The following is a 9658-nucleotide window of genomic DNA, read 5'->3' as shown; positions in this document are numbered from 1 at the left end:
GTGTGGCCAGCAGGTCAAGGGAAGTGATCCCCTCTACTCTGCCCTGGTCAGGCCTCACCTGGAGTGCTGTGTCCAGTTCTGGGCTCCCCTGTACAAAAATGACAGGGATCTCCTGGAAAGAGTCCAGCGGAGGGCCACAAAGCTGATATGAAGCCTGGAGCATCTCCCCTGTGAGGAAAGGCTGAGAGATCTGGGTCTGTTCAGCCTGGAGAAGAGAAGACTGAGACGGAATCTTATTAATGTTTACAAATATCTTAAGTGTGGGAGATGGAGGGAGTTGGCCAACCTCTTTTCAGTGGTTTGTGGGGACAGGACAAAGGGCAATGGCCATAAGATGGAGCACAGGAAGTTCCACACCAACATGTGAAAGAACTTCTTCATGGTGAGGGTGACGGAGCACTGGAACAGGCTGCCCAGGGAGGTTGTGGAGTCTCCTTCTCTGGAGATATTCAAGGCCTGTCTGGACACCTACCTGGGCAACGTGCTCTAAGAAACCTGCTTTGGCAGGGGGGTTGGACCCAATGATCTCTTGAGGTCCCTTCTAACCCCTACAATTCTGTGATTCTGTGATTCTGAGTAATATTCTGCAAAAGGTTTTCTCCTGCATGTGATCGCAGCCACAAGCTGCTCCTTATGTTGTAATTAATTCTTTACTTGATACATGCAAGGACTAAAGTGTTCACTGGGTTAGGGGATTCTCCTTTAAAGATCTGCTAGTCTGATTCTTCCCTCCGGCATTACAGTCATTGCTAAAAAACTACAGGCAAATGGAAAGAATAAGTGTTCTGTGTGCTTTGTCTTGAACAGATAGTATCACAATAACTAATTTCTTTGTACACGTCAATACAAAATATCACCATGGCAGATCTGCTCTGGAAAAACCCTGCTGGACAGAAAGTAATTCACAAGAGTAAGGTGATATAAGTGTAATAAAAAGTCTGTTGTCACAGACACATGAAAGCCATATAAATAACTTGCTTTCATCACAACTACTTCTGCTTTATGTGCTACAAATTGCTTTTTCTGCTGAACATGTAGTTTGAGCATGAAGTCATATCCAGACAGATTAAAGGACACAACATTACTTTCTAAGTGTACTGTCAGTGTTCTATTTTTGCATTTTGGAGATTGCTTTCACATAAAGTACCTTTGTTTTTACAGGGCTTCACGCTGCAGTACTCATCACCTCTTCTGCTGATTTGGGTCATTGTCCACGACAGTGGGAGTAAGGTTAGACAAAACCTCATGGGAGCAAAATTTTTCAAGACCTACTTCCAGGCTACAAACAAACTTTGCTGCTAAGCCATACAAAATGCCCAAATATTTGTTAAAAAAAAAAAAAAAAAAAGTACACATTATCATCCCTGACTACATAGGCTTTATCTTAAACTAAGACTTTGGTCTCAGACTTTATAACCTTATCCACACTCTCTTGCTTTGCTCTCTAAACCGTAACACCAATACCATGGATGCTCCTGTTTTTCCATTTCCTCTATTTCCTGTTGCATATTCTGTACTTCTGAAGCTGAACCCATCATACATGCTGTCTCCATTTCCAGGACCTTGATCTACAAGGTTGGTTCCCTGTACACAACACAAATACCAGCTTATTTTTAGAAAGTAGCAGATAGCTAGAAAGGCTCTGCTGCCTTGTCCGGGGTTATCCTGGTGCTTGTAGGCTCACATCCTCTTTCCTGCTCTCTACTGCTGCTGAATGCAGCAGACCCTCACCAAGACCCTCACCAAGACAGTCTGGCTACCCTGGGCAATAGAGGACTGCAACATGCTCTGGCCAGGCGCTCTGCTCATTCTGCATTAGAAAGTGAAGGCTGCTGTAGAAAGCTCTTCCTCTCCATGTGGTATGTGGTGTAGCCCATGGCAGGAGAACCAGGGATCAGAAGAACTTAGGTTAAAAAGAGAAAGCTGGGGAGAAACTCATGGAAGAGCAGTACCTCAAACACTCATGAGCTTTTGTTAGGCCAGTCCTAGCAAAGAGGGAAAACAGACCATCAGCAGACCAATGTTAGGGAGTGCCTTGATTTAACCACATGCGTAGTTTCTTGGTTCACTGATGCTGCCTTGCTTTTATATACTTTATCAACACTGAGCTTGATCTCGGACTCTTTCTCAGGATTTTACTGGGGCCAGGTAGCATAATCCTTGCAATGGGACTCTGGAATAGATCCCCAAGGCACTGAAAAATACCTTGACCTTTTTTACTGAAACAAATTTTCATCTGTTCCTTCACTGTGGAGGATGACGGCTCTTTTAAACACAGTGAAATATGCTGGCTGCTATGGTATGTTATTAAAATTTGTATTGCCAGAAAGTTCTACTCTGTGGGTCAAAGTGACATAACAGAAGCTGCTGTTTATGCTTTTAAGCCCTTCTTTCAACAGCAGCTTAATTGTCTCCTACTTTCAATAAAGGAATTTGTTTTGCAGATGAGGACTGTGGGGGAGAACAGGCATTTTACTCTGTAGGGAAAATAAGAAAAGAACCTGCCCTTTTCTGACAGCTTAGTCAGAAAAGTAAAGGAAGCAGGGAGAACAGTGCTGATAAAGGAAGCCCACCAACAATGCTGGAAAGCCATTTCTATTAGTTCATGGGTGAAGATTTTTTTCTTTTCTTGGAAGATGTACTCTGGAGTCCCAAGTTTCAGAAGTTCTCACAGGTGCCTCCATTTATGCCTGAGATGAGAGCAACTGCTGTCCATTCTTGAATCATACAGACATACATTATCTCCCCTTTCAGTATCAACATCAACAAAAAAATCTTCCAGTGACTGTTTAGGTTGGCTGGGAGCATCTATTTAGTCAGTAATACAGACGAAAAACTAGAAAGGACAGTCAGATACTAAACACCTTCTTAAGAAGAAAGCACATACAGTGCGACTCAAGAAAAATACTGCTGGACCGTCTCCCAGCACAACTTTATCAAAAAACAAACAAACAAAAAAGCAACCACCACATGATATGTGATAAATTAATGAGTGTTTATTTGTTTTTATGAATTTTACTAATTCCAAAAAAATGTGTTTGAAAGGTCAGTCCAGTGTAGTCACATATTCCTAAACAAATGGATGGTTTAAGTGTTTGATCATAGAATTATAATATATATATATATATATATATATATATATATATATAAACCTTGAATATCTAGGGACTATTTCTAAGGATCTGCTAAAAGGTGAGGAAAATATTTCCATTGTCAGAGGGCTGGAATTCATTATTAAGGAACCCACTCTCCCTTCTGAATGCTTGTATTTGTCCATAAGATTCTGGTCTAACACATCAAAATTGTGCAAGATTGCCCTGTTTTTTTTTTTTTTTTTTTTTTTTTTTTTTTTTTTTCAACAGGGAAAGTTATCCACTTTTGCTCTTTAGAGCCAAATAGCTCCTACCCTGGGGAAACATTTTGAAAAGCTCTTGTTGCCAGTTTTATGACATTCACTCTGACTGTAAAGGTTACAGATGGAAGGATTAGTAGGTGTTGCACCCTCTTAGGCTTAGTTTTTTAGCTTGCACTTTCAAAAAAAATTAAGAAACGTAAGGATAAAAAAAAAAACCCAACAACTATATATCGTATTCACTGTACGTACACAACATCATTCTCTGTGTTATATTCACTGAGCACTGGAATCCAGCAGTTGCAGAGTAGGATCTGGGTCAAAATGTTACCCTTCATTAGTACAGAGGACAAGGCGGGGGCATTGGATGTCTGGACATTGGCATGAGATCCATGGTGTGGTTCTGGCCTACACCAGCTAGGCCTCTCCAAAGCAGTATCCTGGCATGTCTTGGAATAACCACAGGACATAAACTGTTCTCAATGGACGCCACAGATGAAGATAAACTACTCCTGAAGATAAGAGGCTTTAGCTGTAAGGGTTGGAGCCAAGCCTTGCCAGTTGTCCTCAAGGCCAGAGAATGGTGCTTGGCCATAGTATGGAAGTAAACAAGGCTTGGTTTAACAAAGTAAAACCCAACTCAGCCACCATTTTCTAAGCTGCTCTCCCAGGCTTTTTGCCTCTTTTAATGCTCCTGTCCAGCTCCAAGGAAAGACATTCTTCCAGTCCTCCAACAGGATCTCAGTAGCAGTCTTTAGTCACAGCCTGTTCTACAGCTGACAAAAGCTATTGAATCTGTTCTGTGTGTCACACGGTGGTTTGTTTTTAATATCCCAGGCTGGCTAGCCAACAGCCTCAGGGAACCTCACTGCAAACTTCCTGAAACATAATATAAAGGCATTTTTGTTTATCCTATTCACTTCACATGACAGAGCATAGAGAAGGTTAAAAGAAGAGTTGTATGTGATGATGATAAAGGTTGCAATTGAAGGTGAAGAGCATTTTGTACTATTTGCAGCTGACATTTTTCCTCTTACGGAGTCATTGTTTATAACTGCTACCTTTGGAGAGGATAGTGGTCTTTTTCAGTTTGCAAAATATGGGTTAAAATGCTTGTGAGCTCAGAAAAATAGTGAAATACACAAGAATGTTGTAGGAATGCTGTGATTGATATTTTGCTCTTCATTATCTAGGCTTAAAGCTAGTCAGAGTTAGCCCTGCACAAATATTTGGTGCTTTACATGCACATTTTTTTTTTTTTTTTTTTTTGTCATTTAATGACTACAATACCTCCAGTATGGCATTGTAAGAATGCTTCCAGATACCTCCAGTCATGACATATTGGGTATAAAACTCTGAATCTGTAAACTGGAGACCAAAGCTCTCTGCTAGGAATTAAAATGTCCTGCTCAGATTCTGTACATTCTTGAACAGCAAATGATACAAATAATTACTTGCCTCTGAAGTCTGCAGTATGGGTTAATCAAAGACTATTTGTATAACATTTACAAAGTGCAGCATGCTATTGTATGGGCCAAAGGTTATAATTTTTGTTTCATTGTGTACTGAAGGCTCCTTAAATGGCCAAAAGGCAGCATAAGAATGAAAAAGGACATCTGAAATGTCATGACAACATGTTTTTGCATTTGGTAATGGTGCCTGATGCTGTGCAAATCATTTTTAAACCACAAAATTACTGGAGTGGTCCATTTCTATTATGTCAGTCTTTTCAATGGGCCTGTACTCCACAATAAATGCATATTTTTAGAGAGCATTGTTGTTTTCTCTGGCTTCATGTTATAGTCTTTCTTTATGTGCTTCATTGTATGGTATGCTAATTGGGCTGTTACAGTGTGAAAGTGGGTGGCATAAAATGCTTTAGTCAAACTGCAAATCAGACCATACAGCTTTTAAGCCAATAAATTGCACCTCCCTCCTCACAGAACTTTAAGGAATCGTTAATGCAACTGGAACATCAAAGGTCAATGTCTTCCGTAATGAAGTGCAACTTCTTCACAGCAAAAAAAGAACAAAACATGGCAGTTCTGGCAACTAAGATTCAGGTTACCTGATTAGTTAGCTGTCTCCAGCTGTAGCTGCACAAACTTGTGAGTTGTCAGTTTCAGAATACAGACTTTTCTGCAGATCTCTCAGACTACAGCCTTCCCCTCCACATAAGACAGCCATGCCTTAGTGCATTCCATTTGTTTGAGTCAGGGTGACAATGAGACTTCTGCCCAGGCAAGAATATCAAAGTGTGTTTTCTAAGCTGCCCCCTCAAAAATGAGTTGGACATTAATATGTATTACTCTGTGCAGGATTTCCCATAGTGATTCTGCTCTCAGAGTGATCAGTGAGTTGAGTCATTGCCTCTCTAGCTGTTGGCAGCTGGCAAGGTCATGTGGTCCAGAGTATGTTTTCAGATAATTAATACCGTATATGACAAGATATGATAAAATATGTGATGTGTGATATATGCACATTTTTTTCTTATTGTTTAAGGTTTCATATCTCTAGGATAAAATGTTTTATAGGCTTTTTCTTTTTTTAATTATTATTATTATTTTGCTGTTTCCTTTCTGATAAGCAATTTTTTTTTGATACCAAACCAGTAATATCTATTTCCAAATCTCATGCTGACTCTTTAGGACCTCAGTGAAACTAAAAATTCCCATCACAGTTTGACCCAAATATATAGCTTAGATATCTGTATGTCACAGCTGCTTTCCAAGAACACTTGCATGTTTTGCTCCTAATGATCTCTGTAAACAGATTTCTCAATGCATGGATTACTGGAAATCTACACTTTACAGCACTGGAAGAGAAAAAACAGTAGCCTTGTTTAACGTCTTCTGAAACAACCTTGAGAAATGAATCTTGGGTAAAAGTCAGTTAGAATTACTGAAATTGTTTTACTAAGACATGTTTTTGCTGATGTTTTATGTTGACAAATGGAATTGCTGCAGCATTTTCCACTTGCACCTGGGCAGTCTTTCTTTGAGGGCTGCAGCATCTGTACTGCAGTTGTCTACAGGGCTAGTGTAAGGTAAAGATACTGTTCTCCTTGGGGATTACTTCACAGAAATATTTTGTGAAGGCATTTTTGTAGAGTACAGAACAATGTCAGAGCACCAGCCCTGAGAAACATAGCTCTGTTCCTTCTCAAGTACTGCTTTCCCCTCAAAACAGAAGAGACTTCGCAGTTAAATGATTTTAATTTTAGTTTTAATTTTTTTTTTTTTTTTCTAGAAATACAAGGTGCTTTTCCGCATTCACTTTAAAGGTCCTGCAGGCTGTTACATGTATCCAGTTCTGATTTCTGCTAAACTGCTTTCTCTCTTCTATATTAAAGTATTCTGACAGATAGCACATGCCCCTACCTGTAAGATGCAAAGCGCTTTCCCAAAATACGAAAGTACCAGCAACCTAGGTTTTAGACAAGTTACAGGAGAGAGAAAGATCCTACAGTAAACATCCTTCTTCTACCAACAAGGTGAATAATCCTACTTGCTGGAATCAGTTAACATCCATGAAATCAACAGTGCATTGCACAGATATCTGATGTTGTTGGTATCAGCTTCCACAAAGTAAATGACGGTTTCAGTTTCCTATGTTCTTCCCAAAAGCTAGCATTTCATTTTAAGGAAGAACTGCATATGAAGGCAGGTGAATACTGCTATGCTGAGAGCTGTTGCTCTGGGTATGTGAGCTGTATGGGATTCTGTAAGTTTCCATCCAGCTGTACTTAATTTACACCAGATGTGGCCACAAGACTACATCCTCTGGTGGGAAAAGATGGCTTGAATTTTTGTGTACATCAACAATGAGTTCTGTATCTTACATGTTACTGCAGTATGTGTATTCTAGCTTCTGCTGTCACTTCAAAGAATAATATGTAATCACTGGACATTGATTTTTCTGCATCAACCTCACTTGGTACCAAATCGGGAATCACTGAGACAGCCAGAGTTGAGGGTAAATATGGGCTGTTTACGCTGTGTTGACCCCAGACATCTCTAACCAAGAGCCACAATCTATTGCATCTGTCACCATTTAAACCTAAGCCATCCCACCAGCATGAGCTAAATTTGTATTTTGTATTTGTATATGCTTTGAGCTTTTTTATCAAATGAATATGACTGTTTGGACTGTATCTACTGAGTTTCAGAGAAGTCTATTAAGCCAAAGTCTATTAAACCAAACCAACAACAATTTTTAATACAATCTAAATTTGATTATATAAATTTATGAACCAAATACTGTTCTGTATTCCCTACTAAAACAAATAACCAGACTAACATTGCCAAATGAGGTTAATAAATTAGAGATAAAGAGAAGCTGGAAGAACGATTAAAAAGATTTTAAGCATGAGAAGGTGGAAGAAAGAGAATATAACTCAAGATGGTATTTTCAACAGAAATTGGGAGGTACAGAAATTCAGCTGCCTGTGGTAAAGATAGTAAAAAACCTAAAACTTCTGTTTCAAAGCCAGAGCATGTTTTTTGCTTGTTTGTTTTTGTGTCAATTAAAAATGTGAATTTCTACTAAAAAAGATTCTCCTTCCAAGTATACAGATGAGAATATCTGAAAAACAATATTTGCAGCATCTAACAAAACAACAACAACAAAAAACCAACCTTTTAAAGGGAAATCAGAGCTTAATTTAATAATTAATACTCCAAAGACAGCAATTGTGAGAAACTAAGTTGTGTTTTTGCAGTAGAGAACTAATTTTCTCTATTCAAAGGTAGCTGTGTAGTCATAACAAGAAGAAATGCTAAGTAGGTAAGTGGACAGTAGAAGGCCTCACTCTTCCAAAACAAGGTGGAAGCTTGAGAAAAACAGGATGAGCAGTGTGGGAACAGTAAAATAAAGATAACAAGTTCTCAAAACATAAGAAAGGGAAAAAAAAAAAAAAAGGAAAAGGGAGAAATTAAGGGGTTGAAGAAAAAAATTGTACATATATGGTATAGAGGAGCGTCGAGTAGCTTGTGAACCTGTAGTACTCAGCCAATGAGGAAACAGGGGAGGTGATCAGGTGTCGGGTAATAGGGAATAAAAGGTTATGATTTGCTTACTATAATGAGCTCCTAATTGGCAGGGCGCCTGCCGTTGCAATCGCGAACAAAATAGCTTCACAGAAGATCCTGTCTGAAGAAAATTACTTGAGACTTTTCTCACACAATTATCTGTAAAAATCTTCAGTCCACTCTATCCACTCTGATCAGGACACTAGGCTGGTAACATTGTCTCCCACTGAGAGGGCTTCACACTCAGGTGTGGAAAACAAATCATTTATTTATTTATTTATTTATTGCCTGTATATAACAACTCCTTATGACACATAACCTAAACACTGTCTCAGTATATTACGGCCTTGGATTCTCGGGACTCTTTTCTTCTCATTAAGCAGGTAAGACAGTAAAAGAGGGTATTAGTTTAAATCACAAATTATGTTTAAAGAATTTTAAGAATTTGCCAACCAATGTCATCTACCTGGACTTCTGTAAGGCCTTTGACACAGTCCCACACAACATCTGTATCTCTAAATTGGAGAGATATGGACTTGAAGGGTGGAATATTTGGTGGATAAGGAGCTGCGCCCAGAGAGTGGTGGTCAATGGCTCTACGGACAGGTGGAGGCTGGTGACAAGTGGTGTCCCTCAGAGGTCTGTCTTGGGACTGGTACTGTTTAATACCTTTATCAATGACAGACAGTGGGATCAAGTGCACCCTCAGGAAGTTTGCCACAAAGATGATCAGAGGGCTGGAGCACCTCTCCTGTGAAGAAAGGCTGAGAGAGCTGGGGATGTTCAGCCTGGAGAACGGAAGGCTCCTGGGAGACCTTACAGTGGCCTTCCAGTACCTAAAGGGGCTTGTAAAAAAGGTGGAGAGGGACTTTTTATATAGGCAGGTACTGGTAGGACAAGGAGTAAAGTTTTTAAGGCAAAAGAGAGTAGATTTAGATTAGACGTCAGTAGGAAATTCTTCACTCAGGGGGCGGTGAGGCACTGGCACAGGCTGCCCAGAGAAGCTGTGGATGCCCCATCCCTGGAGGTGTTCAAGGCCAGGCTGGATGGGGCTTTGGGCAGCCTGGTCTGGTGGGAGGTGTCCCTGCCCATGGCAGGGCAGTGGAACTGGGTGATCTTTAGGGTCCCTTCCTACCCAAGCCATTCTACGAGCCTATGAATTTTAAGCTATTTACTTAAAAATAAAGCAGCAGTTTAGAATAATGATAAAACGAACTGGAAGCTCAGTGCGACGTGCTATTTTCTTCGAATCTCGAATATACGGATGCATTTCAGA

The 9658-nt window shown here is 39.9% G+C and overlaps 1 long non-coding RNA gene across 1 annotated transcript; it reads right to left on the bottom strand.

The window, feature by feature from the left end:
• Window positions 1–2489: 2489 nt before the first annotated feature.
• LOC121062023 lies at window positions 2490–8495 on the bottom strand. The gene is made up of 3 exons (XR_005815373.1): window positions 8039–8495; window positions 6385–6388; window positions 2490–2501 (listed from the first exon to the last, which is right to left on the bottom strand). It is a non-coding gene; the product is annotated as an uncharacterized LOC121062023 (long non-coding RNA).
• Window positions 8496–9658: the final 1163 nt, after the last annotated feature.

Source organism: Cygnus olor, chromosome Z (assembly GCF_009769625.2).
Source record: "Cygnus olor isolate bCygOlo1 chromosome Z, bCygOlo1.pri.v2, whole genome shotgun sequence".
NCBI lineage: Eukaryota > Metazoa > Chordata > Aves > Anseriformes > Anatidae > Cygnus > Cygnus olor.
The sequence above is the reverse complement of the archived record's forward strand: the minus strand, read 5'-3'. Positions and strand labels throughout refer to the sequence as shown.